Genomic DNA, 20,764 nt, shown 5'->3' with positions numbered 1-20,764 from the left:
TAGCAAATGCTGCCAGGACCTGCTCCCTGTTAATTGTTGGGTGAGTATGCTAGTAGGTATTTCATAGGGGAGGAGGAGGTCATTGAGAGTGAAGTTTGAGCTGAATTTATTGGCCAGTTGCTGTGCTCGGTGAAGTTAGCACCAGTGACCACCAGTTCCACACACACTGGTGTGAGGTGCCTTTAATGCTTTGGACATACCTGTAGAAGGTCTTGTGGTTGTCTTTAGCTGCATGGCATATTTGTTTGTGATGCCATGTTCATTCCTCTGTATGTAAGATTTATTCACACTCTTCACATTTTTCCACATAAAGTCAACCCCTTGGTAATACTAGAAGCTGTTAGACCTCTTAACTGTAACTAATTTGGAAGAACATTCCTATTTTCAGGTCTTTTTTCATTCCATGCATGGGATGTTCCTATTTCTGAAGGTAAGCACCTATTTTTAGGCTTGATTTACCCTTTCACAATTTTTTTCCTAAATTTCCTCATCACATGTGATTTTTGAAGCTATTTAGTGCACATAAATCCATAATACATGACCAGCATACTAGTGACTAGTAACAACAGCGATTTAAAGAAACAGGACATGCACCTTACATCTCCCTTTTTCCTTAGCAAAACTAAATGACCTTGTGTGACAGAATTTTGCATAAGTTCATTGATGCCTACATGTACCTACATTTTTCCATCATTTTAGTCACTCTGTTTTTAAACATGTTTCTGTGTAGAATCCTACTTTCCTACTGGAATTGGGAAGAGTTATGTGCTATTTAGAATTCAAATTTTATGCTAATTAGATGCCCAGATACTTTTCAAGGTTCTTTGTTCCTATTTTCAATGTCTGCAGGCTGAGCAGTATAAGAGCTATAACAAGGCAGAAAATAATACATTATCATCTGCCTAAGAGAAAGATGGATGGTCGTTGCTGGTCAGTTCCCCAACCAGCTGTCCAGCATCCAGATCAGTACCTGAACAAGGGGAACAAGCACTGCAGACAGGAATTTGCACTGTGTGCCACAGGTTGGCATCCCATTACCCACATGTTATGGTACCAACTGTATCTGCGCATAAAGCATTCAGAACGTTATCACATATTGTCTCTTATTTAAGATCTGCAGTAGTGGAAAGAAAATGATAAAGATATAAGGAAATAAAGAAATATTAACAAGTAAAATAAAAGTATTCCTTCTACACTAAAAAAATTGTAATGATAGTACTGCTTACAAGAATCTCCTTAATTAAATCATTGACACTTATTCCATTTAGCATATATGATAACAAGAACATCTACCATTCAATGAAAAAAATATCCCATCAAATGTAGTTTTCCAGATCCCATTTCTGAACTAGTACTATCATTAGAGATCCATGTGATTTTTTAACTCCGGTTTCTGATTGGTCACTTCGTAAAAATGTATCCATTTACTATCTCATAACAATTGATGTAGATTCTCTGTTTACAGAAATATCCAATATCCAAAGTATAGAAATGACTCGAAACCACCTACTGGCATCTTCTCATATTTGATCATTCATTTATAGACCTAATTTGTGAAATGCTTGATATAGTGCTTACCAATATTTTCATTTTTCAGAAAAAACATATATAAGCAATGTAACGGCTATATAATCCCATAGCCAGCATTAGGCACCTGTGGAACCCACGGCCGCATGTAGCCCCTGATTATCTCCATGGAAATGAGGGCCCCCAAGCAGCAGCCACGAGTTTCTCTGTCATCTCTGTTTATTCCTCATGGACGTCTACACAGAGTGATGTCACTGCACGATCGCAACCCCCTTTTTTTTTTTTTTTGATTGGTCTGTAAGCTGCAGTCAATCAGGTCTGCTTCAGTGAAGCAAGAGAGCTGATTGACTGATATAGAAAACTTCACAGAAGACTACAGGTTACATATTTTCATACGTCTATGTAGTTGCTAACTGAATTTTTCTATGTCTTTATTGCAAAGTTGACATCTGCTAACATTTGTCAGAGGTTCACCATTTAACAGCTAAAATAATAAAAGAAAGGATGTGGAGCAGGGAAGAAATAAAGGCAGCTGTCTATCTTCCAAGTCATACATGTAAATTCCCATCGTGTGCTGTAATGCTTTGAATGTGCAACATTTTAAGGACCTATAAACACCCTTTAAGTGCATCACACTAAAACAGCTTTCAATGTAGACAAAATAATAGATGAATCCCATACCCAGTCAGCTATTTCCCCTGAAAATTTTAAAATGTTTGCCTTTAGGGTATATTTCATTACCTGGACTTGTGACTGTAGACATATTATTTGGTGCTGCATAATAAAATATATATTATTCTGTAGGTAAGTTGTTGATGAATCACTACACCCAGTCAATGCTTTTGATTATGTTTTCCATGGCAGGATTGTCTCCTGCCCTCATCACTCTGTTAGATATACTTCATTCCACAATTTATTTATTTACATTATCGGGAAACTCCAACTGGATCATAAAGTACTCATTTTCAGCGGAGGCCTGGGAAGAAAAGTTCCAGATACATATAGTTAAGTTGCTGATCATTAACAGAGCAAAATGCTCAACAGACATTATAAAAACAAAGTCATTCATAATTTTACACATGTCTGATGCATAGTCATGGGAGTAAGAGATGATTTACATTATGTAGTAATACATACATTGCATACAAATACTCAGTCAGAATCTGACATGGATGATGCATTATAATAGACCAAATGATAGGATATGCAAAAGGGCAGGGTACATGACATGATCAGTAGGATGTGAGGAGAAAGGTAAGAATAGAATAGTCTTGGTAATAGTGGTCAGGAAGTAGAGGGGAAGGAGGTGACAAGGACAATAAAAGGTAACAGTCAGTTTAGGATTTCGAGTAAAATATGTAGAAAAACATTTAGCTGTATACTTTTACATTTTAACTTGAAAACTTAGTACTTTTCCCCTAAAATGATTACTCACATTAGGGAAAGACATTTGCACTAGTGGTGACCCAAGTGCAGGAACAAACTTGAGCCAGTAGTAGGACTGGTCAAGGTGCTGGGCTGCAACATCTGATGTCAATCTGTCTTATCTCAGGGGACAATTTAGGGAAACTGGAGACCAGCAGGACATATATGGTCAACACAGGCAGGTGATAATAATGTCATTACAATAAACAACACCTCAATTAGGGGTAATGCTGTCATTACAATAAACAATACCTCTGGTAGGGGTAATGATGTCATTACAATAAACAATACCTCAGGTAGGGGTAATGATGTCATTATAATAAACAATACCTCAGGAAGGGAAATGATGTCATTAAAATAGACAATATCTCAGGTAAGGGTAATGATGTCATTACAATAAACAATACCTCAGGTAAGGGTAATGATGTCATTACAATAAACAATACCTCAGGTATGGGTAATGATGTCATTGCAATAAACAATACCTCAGGTGGGGCTGTTGCTGATCACCAAGGGAAATGATGGTTCCCACTTGCAACTCCCCTTAGGTTCCCTCACTACATAGGCCAAAGGACCATGTACAAGTTACCTGTTAAGTGGCATTTGGGTGTCTTGTGGCTGTGCATGTAAATAAACCAGGCAGTACCATTGAAGCCTTAGTAGGATTAGGGAAGTAGGTTAATAAAAGAGAAATTTAAAAAACTTAATGTGACTGAATTGTTTTTGAAGTAAGAAGTTGATGAATTTGTGGAATTACGCGACTCTAGGAACGTGGGAAGACAAGGAAATAAGTGGAGTTGTAGGAGAATGTCAGGTCTTCATACATCATGTGTGAGGACCACAGAACAGATAATGAGGCTGAGCCACGTATGGAAATAAGGGACATATGGAAAGCTGGTGCGGGAATGCAGAAGTGGTGCAGCGGTTAACGTTGTCGCCTCACAGCAAGAGGTTCTCCAGTTCGATTCTTGGCTGGGGTGCCTTCTGTGTGGAGTTTACATGTTCTCCCTGTGTTCGCGTGGGTTTCCTCCGGGTACTCCGGTTTCCTCCCACATTCCAAAGACATGCATCTGGAGCATTTCTCCCCGGGCCTCCGCTGAAAACAGGCTCTGTGGAACCTAGTCAAACTTTCCCAGTCAACAAATGTTAAATAAATAAATAAATAAGTTCAGGAAGTCATCAAAAGAAAGGAGTGCAGGAAAAACTGGGAGATAGAAAAGAAAGACCAGACTAAGAAACCATACTGGCAAGCTAACAAAAAGGTTAAGATAGTTGTTGTAATAGCAAAGAAAAACCTGGCAGAGAGACAAAACCTCTATCAGATTGCAAGGCAAAGATTGAAAGACAAGGTAGACACCCATCATACGGAATACCAGCAAATACCTGCTCACCAGTCCACAGGACATCAAAGGCAGGTGGAAGGAGTTACGTCTAGCGGTTTTTGAATGAAGGAAACCCCACAGAACTTGTACTGCCCCAGACACAGCCTGTTATGAAGGAAGAGGAGAGGAGCCCAGCACAGAAATAAGAACAGCACTAAGGAAAATTTAAATCTGGGAAAGCAACGTGCTGAGAGGATGTCATGTCATCTGTGATCAAGATGTTGGGTGACTGAGGGGAGAAGTGGTCCTAACAGTTCTCGTAGCAGTATGGAGAGAAAGGCATCTCCCAGATGACTGAAGAATAAGCATTCTAGTGTCTGTGTACAAAGGGGATGTTTCAACTGTGGGCAGTATAGCGGTATCAAACTCCTATCACACTACCTGAGACACGTGGTTGAGAAGACGCTACAAATGACGGAAGAGTCCAACTGGGCATTTCTAAACATGGAGAAAGTATATGACAAGGTGCCAAGAAAGCTGACTTAACAGTCTTGTGATTGGTCAAAGCTCCAGAAACATTAGAATTAATGCAAGCTAAGTTCAAGAACCCCATGACACAAGTACGAAAAGTGTTTGGACTCAAAGAGGGATTCCCAGGGGAGTGCATTTGCAACATGGTTCAGCTCTGAGCCCCTTGCTGTTCTTACTGGTGATAAATTACATTAGCAAAAAGGGAGGGGAGCTCAGATTAACAAAGTTGCTGTATGCAGATGATGTGGAATAACAGGAAGTCTCTGGACAAAAGCTTCAGCAAAGTATAAGGGAATGGAACGCAGAACGGAACGCACACGGAGTGCAGACGAGTACAGACAAGACCATTGTAATTGCAGCGAATGGGGAAGCAGAAGGAGCGCTAAGACCGGAGAAGGGGAAAATAGTGCGTCAAGTTAACTGCTACAAGTGATGACATCAAAATCAAGAAAGCCCCTGACTGGTCCTGATGAGTTTACAGTCCTGCATCCCTGGAGATTTGTCTTTAGAAACACACATGCTGCAAGCTTTGTTTTAGTGGTGTTTTACTAGTAAAGAGTTAAGACGTGTAAAGTTTGTTTTGGATTTGGAGCTGAGGAGTGAGTGATCAAGGGATTAGGGAAGATCTTCTTACCAAGATCTTTTTTAACCATGCTTTTAAGGGCAAAACAATTTACTCAAAAGAAAAAAATTGTTCTTTTCAGGGCAACAGAAAGTTCTTGTGTAAAAAAAATTGAGTCTGCCATCAGGGTATGCATGACTGGCAGGTTAGCTAGGGGTCCCATCAGTAAACAACGTTAGCTAGGGGTCCCATCAGCTAGTGGTCCCATCAGTAAACAACGTTAGCTAGGGGTCCCATCAGTAAACAACATTAGCTAGTGGTCCCATCAGTAAACAACGTTAGCTAGTGGTCCCATCAGTAAACAACATTAGCTAGGGGCCCCATCAGTAAACAACTATACATGAGCAGAAGTTTAATCAACATTGCCTTGTTAGCAGTAATGCATGCAAATACCACCTAACAAGCAAATAGTAAAACTGACAGAACAACTATGAAGAGAGTAATTGAGCAAACAAGAAAATCCAATATCACAGTCAAGTTGTGCACATGTGCCAAAGTCTGAGCTGACATCAAACAGTGAAACAATACCAATTTCATAAACTTTAATCATACTTTGACTTAGGAATAGGGTCCATTCCTGTCATGGTATTAGAAACCCAAAAGAGAAATTAAAAAAAGATACCATTATATCTATTAATTAATAGGTTTTATAGATATGAGGATATTCTTCAAGACTGGAGAGAGACACTTGTTAAACCTGTCTTTAAAGTAAAGGGGGGAGTAGAACAAACACAGTCATACAGACCCTTAAGTCTAATTTCATGTTGTAGAAAAATAATGGAGAAGGTTATATTGGATAAATTATTGTCAGAATTGGAAAGGCTGGGACTTGAAACCATATATCAGCATGCATATGTTGAAAATAGATTTATTACTATCTGTAACATGACGTTTTATAGCAATATAATAACAACTATGAATGAGAAATTGTGCTATGATGTAAATTATGTATGTTGAACTTCAGCATTTGAAAGGGTCATACCCAAAGGGTCATACCCAAAACACTAATCAGTAAATTAGAACAACTATGTATTGATGTACTCTTGACAAGGTGGATAGCTGCATGGCTTTCAAATAGGACATAGCAAGTACCTTATAGCAACTGGACATGTGAAATCCTTGATTACAGTCAGTTTGTCCCATGGAGCTCTGCCGTAGGCCCTTACTTGTTTAGATTATATCTTTTAGACCTAACTTTTTAATCTGAGATATTCTATAGTCTAGATGCAGATAACATGAAATTCAGTAAATTGATTACATGTGTTACCGATAGGATATGTCTGCAAAAGAACTTGACTAAACTGAGCATGTGGGTGCAGGATAATAATATGCTGATAAATACATCAAAAACTAAGCATATGAGATTTGGGAGACATAAACTGAAAGGTGAATACTTAATACAGCACACATTGATTGAAACTGTAGACTCATTTAAGGACAAATAGATAGGTTTGGTGCTGTTGGTATGAACTTTGGTTGTGGAACTTTTACGGAGTTGGCAAATGGGGCTGAGACAAGTAATGCTAAACTCCCAAGCACTGTTGTCTTAGAGCAGGTTGGAGGAAAGGTTTGCTAAATTCAAGTATGCATTCCCCATGTTGGGAAGAATTAAAAGAAAAGGGATATGACTAGCAGACTAAGAGAGGGCAGTAATGTTCAGATGGGTACATAATTTATAAATAAAAGTAACAAATATATAAATAAAACTTCTGATTGGAATCATAATGTTTCCTATTCTGTTTTTACCTTTAAAAAGCAAAACATGTTAATCCATAAGCAGCTGAAAATTATTTTGTTTTGTATAAATCCACATGAGATGTTTTAAATGGTTGGCTTAAAGCTAAATGATTTATTAGCAAACAATATTTATTCGGGCACAAAAATATAATGTACATTAACTATGACATGTTGGAGTTGTTTTCAGTTTAATGCTACTTTAATAGTTTCATTTGCCAGCATAAACCTTTGTGTGTTTAGCAGAGCTGTCAAAAAAAACTAAAATCAAATTTAGTTCATATGTTCCGTATTTAAACTGATCAAAATATGCCTTTTGAAGGACTTGAACTAAGTTTAATGACTCTAGACGTAAATTACAAACTTGCAGAAGACAGCCGGAGAAATGACAATACCTGTCAGCCTTAAAGAAAAAAATATTTAAAGGCCTTGAAATGTATGCCTTTTATGAATCATTGTTAGAGATTTGCAGCCTGCAGGCATGTGAGTTGTTTGCTATTGTAGCATATATTGATGAATGTATATAGTATTTAACTTATCCTGTTCCTTGTATATTTCTTTTTGTTACTTTGGACATACATTCAGATTTTTCAGAAAATACCTGATTCATATTAAAATGCTTTTATTTCATGAATGCAGATGAAGCTATTTTCTATTCAGAATGGCTTGTATGCCATTACAAAGGATTTTTATGAATGCAGACAAAAGTATTTTCTATTCAGAATACCTTGTAGAAAATGTATATAGTAGTTTCTAAAATAACTGTTAGTGCCTTATAAAATATACTGTATGAAAAATTACTCTGTATATGTACATTTCAATAAATAATTTATTCATCATATTTTTTGGTTGGGTGTTTAATCCACTGATTATGGTGAACATACTGATGAAAGCCTTTTCTAAGGTTGACTTGGGGGGCCAATTTGTTCCTAACACTTTAAGAATTGTACTACGTCTTATAGTAGATACCTTTTACAATACAATTAACACAGACAAATTAAAAAAGAAAGATGTTATGCATATAACATGTAGACAGTTTCATTCTTTAATGATACATTTAAACAGTGCTGTTTTACAATTAAAATTAGTCGTTTTAAAAGGTGCTCGCCTAGGTAGAACCTTACATGTTATATAAACCAGATAAAAGCATTTGGAGCATAGACTACCATACGAGGAAATGGTTTTGCATCACAACAGTAACTATCTATAATGCATTTGAATGCAGTGTGTTGCAACTAGGTTATCACAAGCATTTTGTTCCACTTTGTATAGTAGATGGAAAAAAGGAAAGAATAAAAGACCGAGATTGCCACATGAGGCCTGGCATGTTCCAGAAGTACAGAAGAAAAGCTCTACCTGACTCACCTCCTAAGTGGTTTTGTACTCTGAAAGTGCTCAGTATAATCAAGTCTGCAAGGAGTGTACCTGATGAGCAGACCCAATGCAGAAGTGTTGTGTGATGGAAAATCTGTAGGCTGTAGTGAGGTATCTTAATGCAGAAGTGTTGTGTGATGGAAAATCTGCAGGTTATAGTGAGGTATCTCAATGCAGAAGTGTTGTGTGATGGAAAATCTGTAGGCTGTAGTGAGGTATCTCAATGCAGAAGTGTTGTGTGATGGAAAATCTGTAGGCTATAATGAGGTATCTCAATGCAGAAGTGTTATGTGATGGAAAATCTGTAGGCTATAATGAGGTATCTCAATGCAGAAGTGTTGTGTGATGGAAAATCTGTAGGCTGTAGTGAGGTATCTCAATGCCGAAGTGTTGTGTGATGGAAAATCTGTAGGCTGTAGTGAGGTATCTCAATGCAGAAGTGTTGTGTGATGGAAAATCTGTAGGCTGTAGTGAGGTATCTCAATGCAGAAGTGTTGTGTGATGGAAAATCTGTAGGCTATAGTGAGGTATCTCAATGCAGAAGTGTTGTGTGATGGAAAATCTGTAGGTTATAGTGAGGTATCTCAATGCATAAGTGTTGTGTGATGGAAAATCTGTAGGCTGTAGTGAGGTATCTCAATGCAGAAGTGTTGTGTGATGGAAAATCTGTAGGCTGTAGTGAGGTGTAACTAATTATCAGAGCGTTGCAATGATATGTTTTAACAAAACGCTGCACTCCTGTATTTTTTTATGTTGAGTGCAGTTCTTTCTGTTTTTCTTACAAAGATGTTTAACACAGATACAATAAAATTATCTATTATGCTAGCACACAAACGTAAAGATTTAACAGTGTGTGTAACAAGTCAAATTGTAAAGTCTGATGCACTTCAAGGTACAAGATAACCATGTCAAATTATTTAATCTGTAGTAACCAGGAGTCTGAAGGACAGTCCATTCATTTCAATGTGTTCCTCAATAATTTTTGCATTTATATTTGGACTTGCAGCCAGCTACAAAGTTGAGACATATACATCTTTAAACAAGTATTCTGTTTAACATAGTCATAAACACTACAGGATGGTTATGTTCAATTACTTCTGTATAACTCAAGCTACACTTTGCTGGCTTGGAGTCAGGCATGCTTACCTGTTCATTTTACTGCCAGAGATTAAAGTTACAATGACTAGGGTTTGAAATGAATGTCACCTTGCAAACTTAACCCCCCATAAGATATGAACAAGTCTTAGGACAATAATGATACCTCTGATCAGTTTTTAATTGCAGACCCCAGACCCCATGTCTCAGCTTACTGAATATTTTGCTGAGTGCATCTAAATACACCCTTACAGTACTACATTCACAAAATATTGCAGGATCACTATGTCAGTTTTATTTTTATCTCATGACATCCATACTTTGCTAATGTGGAATTAATCACTTTCCCATCATTTATATATGATTTATACAGTTTTGTCTTACATTTAAGTGATGCCCTGTATTAATTTTCAATAGTATGCATAAACCAAAAAGACAAAAAAAAAACTTGGGTAAACCCTTATAAGGGTAGTAGAGGTGGGCTTTGAATTCTGTTTAATACCTAGAGGTAAAATGAGTGGTCACTGAGGCATCCATGAAAATTCTCTACTACATTTGTTGAATGCATGTCACAAAAAGCTTTAAAGAATATTTTAAAGAGAATAAATAAATAACAAAATAGCCATAAGGCAATTTTAAGGTAGGCAACAATCTGAGACAGTGTGAGTAGCTGAATACAGTTTTTATGGAGCAACAGCCCTAAGGGATTCATTTTTGCAGAAACAATACTTCCCGTATGTATTGCATTAGTGTACAGAAAGAAAAACTTAATTATTTCACAGTAGTTGTAAATATAATCTGAACGATTGCATCTGCCATGCAGAGACTTCTATGTGCACTACTACTGCTCCAGGGGATGTTAAGTAGAAGGGGGGTACAAAGAGACTATAGGGAAATCGAGGAAGAATTATCCCTCTTGCTATACCTCTCTCTTCCTGTTTTACTTTCCTGACAGAGACGGGTCATTCTATGTATGGGTGTATCGTGCTAAGACAATAAGGAGATTATGTTGAATTGTCTGAAAGGGAAATCACATCAGGAGCACATTAGACCTCAAAGTATAAGGAAGCATTTTCTGTTAGTCAGTTGTTAAGATGGTAAAAACTCCACAGGGGGCCACAAAATGCTAAGATGCATTTTTTTTTGTTGCAGAATGAATCAGGAAGCAATCTCTCTGAAAAGCAGGAGTAGACTACATACCAATGGGGTGTTCAGTGTTATTCATACAGTGACAAATGCCTTGACCAGAAGATTACATGAGGAAATGCATGAAGAGTGTGAGAAACTGTGAACAGGCTTAAGGGAAGTAGGCCACACAGTACCATTGTCCACATGTGTTGCCTGTTTGTGGAATGGGTGAGAACAGAACAGTTCATATTATGCAATTTAAGTAATCTGGACAACAAAGGAGGGCAAAATAAATAAATAAATATGTATCACAAGAATTGATACGCAGCTCTTGGCACTTTTTCAGTGGTGGGGGTCTACGGATCCATTTGATGAGGTATGGGCCAAGAATACTGCGATGACCAGTAGTGTTTCTTTCCAAACCAAGATATTAGTTGAATGGTTTTGATATTTCATTGCCAAATGTCATCAAATGGCAAAAGGGAGATGCACAAGAAATAAGAGAATTCTGGATCGCTGATCAAAAATGTCAGAATCTACATTTGGGGTGTAGTAAATTTTTTGGATACTTTCTATCACCTCCTTAGATAGACAGTGTGGTACAATACCTGCTTATCTGCATCAGGGAAGCAATGGGCTTCTACCTGTGCTGCATAGTTAGACGGTTGTGCCCTACCTGCTGGGCCTCAAGCTTTGCAGAAGCTGCATTCTCTCAAATGTTGTTTTTATGTCTTAGATTTAAAAGCTGCTCATTCAGTTATTTTAATGACTGAATTTCAGATTTGTTTATTAGTATACATTTTCCTTTAATATTATAATTAAATATAAAACCACCAACTAAGAACACTTATTTATTTCTGCTTTAATAATAGCTATGCGCAGTGCGGTGGTGGTGCTGCGGTAGCATTGTCGCCTCACAGTAAGACGTTGTCCTGTTCGATTCTCAGCTAAAGCGTCTTCTGTGTGGTGACATGCATGAATGGGTGTACCTTCGTTGAAGGTTGTGCGTCAGAGCTGGCAACTTGGCACGTAAAAATCTACTGCCAATCATTAGCGGACTGGAGTTCCGCTGTGGCGACCCCTAACCGGGAAAAGCCAAAAGATGCAACAACAACAACATGCGCAGTGTAAAGACTGATGCTACTTTTAAAAGTGTTGTAGCAGCAAACCCACAGGTACTTCTATGCAAACTATGCATGAATGGTGGAATAAACACATCATTTGTTCCATTTTATCCGTATAACTCAAGATATACATTATGTATCAGAAATTATACATAGGATTATATAATTAATATTTGCTTACAGTACAAATTTTATATTACAACATCATTTCAGTAGTACTTTGAAGATATCAGAGCTCAAAAATTCAGTGTAACTAGACTTATTATAAATTCTCAGTAATGTAAAATGCATTTTCCCATCACTGACTCAGTCACAATAGCATAGCAGGATGTAGCCCTGACTAGAACCCCGGAAGAACTGAGTTCAGGTTTTTGATGAAGAGACAAGGAGAAGAGAGGTATGTCTGTCCTGAAAAGGTACAGTACTCATGATGATAGGCAGGTCTGTCACAACCCTTGCTAAAGCTGGGTCATGTAGAGACTGCCAACTTGAGAAGGCTGCTTGGCCCGAAGGCAAGCATCCCCAGGGATTGGGGTGGGGATATTTCTTTGGCCATGTCTCATTGCTTCACAAACCAGAATAAAGCCAGAATGTGGTAAGAGTAGGGCTATGACCTTGGTGCACAATCAGGAAGACCTTCTATGGCTCATCCGCCTGCCTTGTAAGCCAGGGTCAACATAGATGGGAGTTGGAGTCCCAGCTCGGGTGTAAAATATCAGGTACCTTGATAATGTGCTCAGAGGCACATCCTGCGTGGATAAGAAGCCAGTTGCCATGGAAACCAAGCAATCATGCAATGATAACCTTAGTTGTAAAAAAATATTTGTTGCAGTCAAAGGTGATGCACAAACATCTTGTTGGAGAATAAAAAGGACTGATGATGCCTTGCAAGTGTAAACATTTTTCTCATAATGATACTGAAAAAATTATTTAGCAATTTGACCAACTTAATGTAATCTTGTTCAGTTTGGACATAATTTTCATCATCTTGCCTCAGTGGTCATTAAACAATTGCAAATGAAGTCTCTGCATGACCCTTGAACTTGTGAAGCAAAACATTGCCAGATCCATAAGATAATGTGGCACATACCAATCAAAGATGCAAGAGAGGATTAAACTCTGCACCTCGTATGATGTTATAACGTTTTTCATCCTGCAAAAATAATTTGTTGTTATGTATTATCATACTGTTGTTTACTTTTCTTGACTGGGTGAATCCATTAGGCCTAGTTTAGTTTCATGGGATTGTATTCATGCTCACAAAGGAAAACTCTTTCCAGAACAACAGGAAAAATTATCTACTCTCTTTGTTATCTAAGAACGTGGGAGAGAACCCAAGATGGGGAAGTCAGATATATAGAGAGAAGTTGATGTGAATTCTAACATGGGTAATTAAGAATACACACAATTTTGACATTTCTGTAGTGGGACAACATCAGGGTTGTTGTGATAACTTTGAGAAAAGATAGTCTCACTAAAGATGTACTATTACAATTACAGAATGTCAAACCAAACTTTCAGTCAGAGAGATGATAGGGTCATGCTTTGGATGAGATAGCTCTCAACCTCTTAGCACAAGAAATCTGGACAAAGGCAAAAGTAATGGGTGACCAAAGGCCCAAAAAGAGGTAGAGATGTTAAATATTAGACTTTCTAAACTTAGAATATTGACAGAATAATAGATTTTGCATTGGAATGCATTTTCTGAAGGATAATTAACTCTGATGATTAATAATAATTATTAACTTTTGACTCTGAAATTCAAATGTCTCTTATTATTTACTGAGTTCAGTCTTCATTGATTTTCCATAAAAATCACACATTTTGTGAGGAACAGACCAAAAATATGAGGCAAAAATTTGAACATTTTGTGAAAATCTGGACTGTACAGAGCTATGGATGACACTCTTGGATTAACTAAGAAAATTACAGAAGCATCTCAATAAATTAAAGAAAAAGTTGTCTTGTAGTGCAGATGATGATAGGAGACAGTGTACAAGGCAAACCAGACCCAGAATGCTTATTACTGGTGAAGATGCTATTGGGAACGTACTGACATTCTGCTGCTTCTCAAAAGCAATGACGTTGCCCAAAACTGACTGCTGCTACACAATATATTGCACAGAAATATATTTTTGTTGGAATAAAATGATCATTGATTTGACTATATTATAAATATACTAAAATTAGTAACTTTGACAAACGTGTGGGATTATATCATAAAATTATGAGCTTTAGTGGGGTGGGGGTTCTGGGGCTCACTAGCAAAATGTCGAGACTTGAAATGCCAAGTGCAAATCTACTGGAGAAAAGTGGATCTTGAACATCACTCTGATCATTTAAACTTCTTTTTTGCAGGTAGGTGCAAACCCCCTTGCACAACCCTTAACTTCTGTATATCAACTCCATGATCAGCATACCTTGGAGTAAAGGGATTTTTTTAGCCATTCAGTCTCCATGTTTTGGGACTCTAGCAGGTCCTGACATTTCAAATGGTTGCCACTTTTTTGCCCCAATGCCTGCTGACATACACACTTTCCATCAATGAGTCAGGACTCCTCCATTCTATTATGAAGGAATTATGTCCGGAACCAAGGTGAGAGCAATGTGGAAGGGTCTGCTATTCAGATGACCATAAAGATGCTTTATGTCCTTTACTAGCATTTGTATGAAGAAGACATTTATAATGAGCTAACCCTGTACTAGGCCGGGGGGGGCGGTCATGTGTGAACTGCATCATCATGGAAGCCCACATTGCCTTCTCCATGTGACTGCTTGTTTCTTCACAACTGCATTGAAGGCTACCACTGGGCAGCGGCTTGGTGAGCCCAGTACCTGCTTTCCCAGGACAATGACCACACACTTGCATTGCCACCCCTCCTCTAGGAGACTGTTTCAGTGTATGGCCAGCTCAAAGCCACTTTCCCCATCAGATCGGTGCTATTGTCAGGGCTTTATTCCAGAATGTCATTGTAACTGAACACCATTTGGTTACTGACAAATTACTACTGATGGACAGAATCTTTTATTTTAAGAACTTTGCTATAGTTGAAAATTGTATGTTTTCATTTAATATAAAAAGGAGACTTTGCCTTATAAGGACTGTGCAAGACAAAATGTTAGCATTTCCTGTACATGAACATTCATTTTAGAACAAATTCCAATGCAGGAAGTGAAATAGCTAGATGTTTTATGGTTCTGCATGAAAAGTAAAATAACTAAAGGTTTATAAACTTTAGCCCATGATTAGTATTTGAATGAAAAAGCATTTTTTTTATTTCTTGGAGGTTTTCACTTCAAAGAAAACTAGAAGTCTGTTGATTTTGTTAAAGTCTGGTGATATGAATGAAATTATATTGTTACAACAGTTAAAAAGATGGACAAAAAAACATAAATTTTAATTATTGAGAATTTTAGCAAGAACTTAAATTTGGCTTTAGACTGTGATGTCAAGCCATCTTTTATTTCTGGCCAAAACTGAGATGTGAGAGAGACATAACAGCTACTTTATGCTTGACCCCCTAAGCAGATTTTTTTTGTGATATGCTCATTTTATGGACTAATTTATTTTATTCTTATAGCTCTGAAGATCTATATAGGCAGTGTGTTGATGTGCCAACATTTAACTTATAGTTAGAAACACTATTATTCCTCCACAATTCTGAAAATCCTAGGTATGATTTATTTATAGCTGTTTAACACAGATACAATAAAATTATTAAACAAACGATGTCCAGCACCCAAATAAAAGCAGTAGTTAACTGCTGATGTACAAAGCACACTTCGTGGAACACAAAAAACACAAACCAGGTTTCCCCTCCTCAAAGAGGAGCTTCTTCAGAGCTAAATTACATTTTGTGATATCATCAACTTATTTAACTTTTCTGATGGAAATCTGGATGTTTTTCAAAAGAAATTAAATTTTTACATAGTAAAAAATGATTAATAGAGTCAGTGGATGATCGCCAAATATATGGCCAATAAATGTAAAATTAAAAAAAAAATGATCATTTATACACAAATGCAAAAATCTGTTCTTAAATATAGTGACACCAGGTGGCAAAACAGAATACTGCATACAAATAAAATATGAAAGATAATTTATATATGTCTAGTGACATCAAGTGGCAAAAAGCAAAATTGCTTGACATTTTTTACTGAAACTTTTTAGTGTAAAAACAATATATACCACAACTAATATATTCATTTGAAAACATAAAAATAATAATACAAGCATGAAGCCCAAGTTTAATACATAAAATATAAAATTGCAAGATGATATACTGAAATTGATAGTAAGTCATTTAAACCTATACCACAAATGGCACCCAAATTTATAATCAAATTTTTTCTTTAGTATGCAAACATTGCAGCTTGTCATTTTTGTTATGTGAACTAGAATTAACCTTGTCAATATCTATAAAACTAAAAGTAGCCTCCCTGTGGAATTTTGGTGTCGCACTAGTGGATTATGTTCCCTGTGACATCTCAAATCACTTAAATGAATGGATAAACGTGGTTTAAACATTCCGGATGTCTTCCCAACATAAAAAGCCCCACATTTACAGGTAGCTAAATAAGTGTGTATTAGTAGAGAAAAATGACTTGTTTTCTGTAACATTTACAGAAAACACAGTTGCCACAAGAGTAACATCCAGATTTCCTACCCCCCCCCCCCAATAAAAAACTGTCTAGAAATTTCAACACAGGGATATTCAAAACCTGGCAGATGATTATGTTTTTCTCCTTCTGTATGAGTAGCAGCAGCTTTTGTGGTACTATATTATTATAAAACTTGTCACATCTTAATATGAGCCAGTATTTGTCAATAACATCCCTAATTTTAAATAAATTATTGCCATAAATGTTAACAAACGTAAACATTCGGATCTGTCAGCCTTCTTTTGTTCCCTGTACTGCAATAGTTTTTTTCTTGTTTGGGTGTCTGCCTTAATTTTAGCTTTAAAAACATCAACACAATTATATCCCCTCTTACAAAAATCTATTGCAAATAACAGATGCCTGTTGATTCGATTTTGATCATTAATGCAAATATGTCTAACCCTTAACATCTGTGAATAAGGTATATTTTAGTAATAAATGGGGGTGAAAACTAGATTTATTTATTTTACATTTGTTTACTGGGATAGTCCGACTGGATACATGTCCATTTTCAGCGGAGGTCCGGGGAGAAAAGTTCCAAATAGACAAACTTACATAGATTGCACAAGAAGTTAGATAACATTCGAAAATATAAAACAAAGTGATTATGTACAATGGTTTAGTAGTGTTCCCTGGTAGGGATTCGCACTTCTCATGGACAGACACAATTAAAAGCAAGAGATGTCAGATTGGATATAGAGTTTGGTGACGTAGTTGCATGTTATGATATTTACAGATTATGCTTTCAGTTTATAACTTAATCAGGGTTGGTAGATGCATGCAGTAAAGAATTTTTACTAAAAGCTTTAGAATATGAAGTGGTGTTAATGGAGCTATCTAACAATTTTGTCACTGAAACATTCAAAAAATCAATATTAAACAAATTACAATTGGTGTAAACTTAAGTCCTATACCCCATTATCTTTAAGATAGTTCTGAAATGACATGAACTCCTCCACATTGTCACCTCAGAAAATGCAAATATCATCCAAAAACATTTCCACATAACCAAATGTGAACCAAAAAAATTATGACTGATATAAATAAACAATACTCCAAAATAACCAACGTATAAATCAGCATATATAGGTTCAAAAGTAGCCTCCGTCACAGTACCCCTTAAATGTATAAAGCGTTTGTCATCAGAATGTATAACATTCAGTTCTAACACAAAAGAAATAAGGTTTAGTATAAATTTGTTAAATTGTGGAAGATATAATTCTGTTGTGTCTCATCAATATTTCGTAGCCTGAATGCCCCTAAAATGAGGTACAGATGTATAAAGGCTTTCAATATGTGAAGTGCATAACCATGTTGCATTGGATACCTGAACATAATCCAGCAATGAAAAAAACTCAGTAGCATCATGTAGTCTGGCCCTGACATATATCAAAAGAGATTTTAAATAAATTTCCAAAAACTCAGAAATGGGCAAGACCCATTGCCAAAACAGTCTGTCTACTCAGAACTGGATTAACCTGTTTATGAATTTTTGGTAGCAAATAAAATCATTGACTTATAGGATATTTTCTACCAACTTGTTCCTAACTTCAGTAGGTATGGATATATGCAAATGAGCCTTATGAACATCAGGTGTCCAGTAAAACGACAAAACAAGTCATGGGCATTCAGAATCGCCATTTAGCTGAAACACCTGATGTTCATAAGGCTCATTAGCATATATCCCACATGCCTCTGATACAAGAGGTTTGGGAGGTCACTCATTGGAAGTTCTAGCTTTGCTGGAGTTTTCATTTTGTTTTTACTGATTGGTTTTTCAGTGACCTTCTCACGCATTGTTTTAGTTTGTTTGGGATATTTTTGCAGTGACCCTAATGATAATGGACATCAGCTGGATATAACAGCCCTGTATTTCTAATGCTTAGTCAAACACTCTGTTTGTGCTGTGCTGACAAGGTTGAAATATGCATATCCACAGCTAGTGGGTTTTGGCTTTATTGGCCTGAATTTGTCCAGTAAAATGATGAAACGAGTCATGGGCATTCAGAATCGCCATTTAGTTGAAACACCTAATGTTCATAAGGCTCATTTGCAAAATGCTTGTTATTGGAAACAGTTACAGATTTACATATGTTTGTAAATCATTTAACTGTTCATAAGTTTCCGAATTCAAGTCTTTTTTACCCCATAACACAACTCCCCCATCTTTATCAGCATTCTTCACTTCCACATTGTGTTGACTCTTGAATTCTTCAAAGCAGATCTTTCAGCTAGTGTGAGATTATAACCAAAGTTTCCAGATATGCATATCTGGTTATGATATAAATCATGTAAAACTTATTGCTCAAAAACTCTACTGGGAGATAGGGTGGCTGAAAGTTAGATATTTTTAAAAAACAAAGGTGTTATCAACCTTACTAGCATGTGCATCACCCCTAGAATTATACCAGTATTTTAAAAGTAATATTCTAGAAAATTACTTGATATCTTGGACCACATCAGGTAAGCCTGCAAAAAACTAGGATCAAAATTTAAATCCTTGTCAACGCCAGTCAACTTTATAAATAAATGTTCATTTTCTACATCTTTGTCAACATCTCCTGGAAGTTCATTGTAATGACTGGCTCCATTCCTGGGCTTGCGATGTTCATGATTTCCTCACTTGTATGGCTTGGACCTGAAAAAGTAATGTTTAACTTTGGGGACACTTTCAAATCAGTATTAGTATTGGATCATATAGACACTCAAAAGAAATGTCAGATTGACACAAAATTGATCTATTATTAGATTGTTTTCATTTATTTTTCACTTTGATTGGCACCTGCAAAGCATACATCTTAAAAAAATAGAAATCGTATAAAGGTCTGGCCTGATTTCACAGTCTTTAAGCTCTCATTTAAACTTTTTTAAATTTCTAACATTCCAGCTCTGAATTCAATGACTATATCTGGCTAGCGAGGAATTTGTTTAAAGATGAAAACAAATTACGATTTTGGAAACTGTTATCCTGTGCAGGTTCTCTATTTATAACCTCTTTAAGGCTGGTGCTGATTTGTTCATAAAAATTAATTAAAGAATCAATAAACACATATGAAGTTACCTTTTGTATTGCTCACCTTCACTGCATAAATGCCGCTTCTTCCACACCTGCTGTAGAAACACCGCTTAAAGCCATACTTTGCACCTGATATGCCTTAAGTAAATGTAGATGCCAAATATGCGACCTTAACTTCCTAGAAGAAGTAACTACATCAGCAAACACCTTTTTAACCTGACATTCTTCATTAGTATTGGGTACATACACACACACACACACACACACACCTAGAAATTAAATATATAGTTTCACAGTTTCATAGTATAGTACTAGGCTATCTGCCCTAGGGCATTTATAAGCCTAGCCATAGTGTACGTGGCTTTCGCCACCCCATGTAATGATACAAAAGTGTACAAAATAAATTTAGCTTACTGTGCCTCTGTCTAGTAGTAACACAGAGATGACCCCCGGGGTAAACCTACGATTACCCATCCACTCGTCAAGATTTCTCTTGAAGAGAGTCAGTGAGGGGCTCTGCCTAACATGGACTGAGATCCTATTCCAGAGTGCGGGAAGCCTCTGGGTTATGAATCTGTCCCTCCAGCATGTCCTATTCATATTTGTGCTGAGGTTTAGATCTTTAGCTCTCGTGGCTCTGATGGATTTGGATTTTTTGAGGTGGAGCATGTCCATTAATTCCGGATTGGACATGGCCTTGTACTTCAGGCACAGATCACCTCTGAGCAGGCGGTATGCTACTGAATAGAGCTGGAGCTTCTTTAGTCTGGCAGCATATGACATATGTTGGAGACCCTTGATCCTCTTGGTGAGTTACTTTTGGGGTCTCTCCAGCTGCTGCAGGTGCCGGGTGAGGTACATACCAAATGGGGCATTGTACTCAATCATAGGCCTGATAAGGGAGGAATATAGGGGTACAATGACATCCTTTGATCTGGATGTGAATCCCTTCATGATAAGGTGGGCAAGGTAGAAGGTCTTTCTAACCACTTTGGCGAAGTGGGTGTCAAATGAGAGGTCGCTGTCAACTTGGGTCCCCAGGTCTCTGATTACTTTTTCCGTACTTAATGGATTACCACCTATGTGGTAATTTGTGGGTATTTTGTTTTTCCCAAAGGGGATGACTATACATTTTTTGGCATTTAGTTTAAGGCCATGACTCTGGCACCAGTCGTCTGTTTCTGTAAGGCCCTTCTGAAGGATG

Source organism: Protopterus annectens, chromosome 7.part0 (genome assembly GCF_019279795.1).
Source record: "Protopterus annectens isolate FY-2018-M chromosome 7.part0, PAN1.0, whole genome shotgun sequence".
In the NCBI taxonomy this organism is placed as follows: Eukaryota; Metazoa; Chordata; order Ceratodontiformes; family Protopteridae; genus Protopterus; species Protopterus annectens.
Note: the sequence above shows the minus strand (reverse complement) of the source record.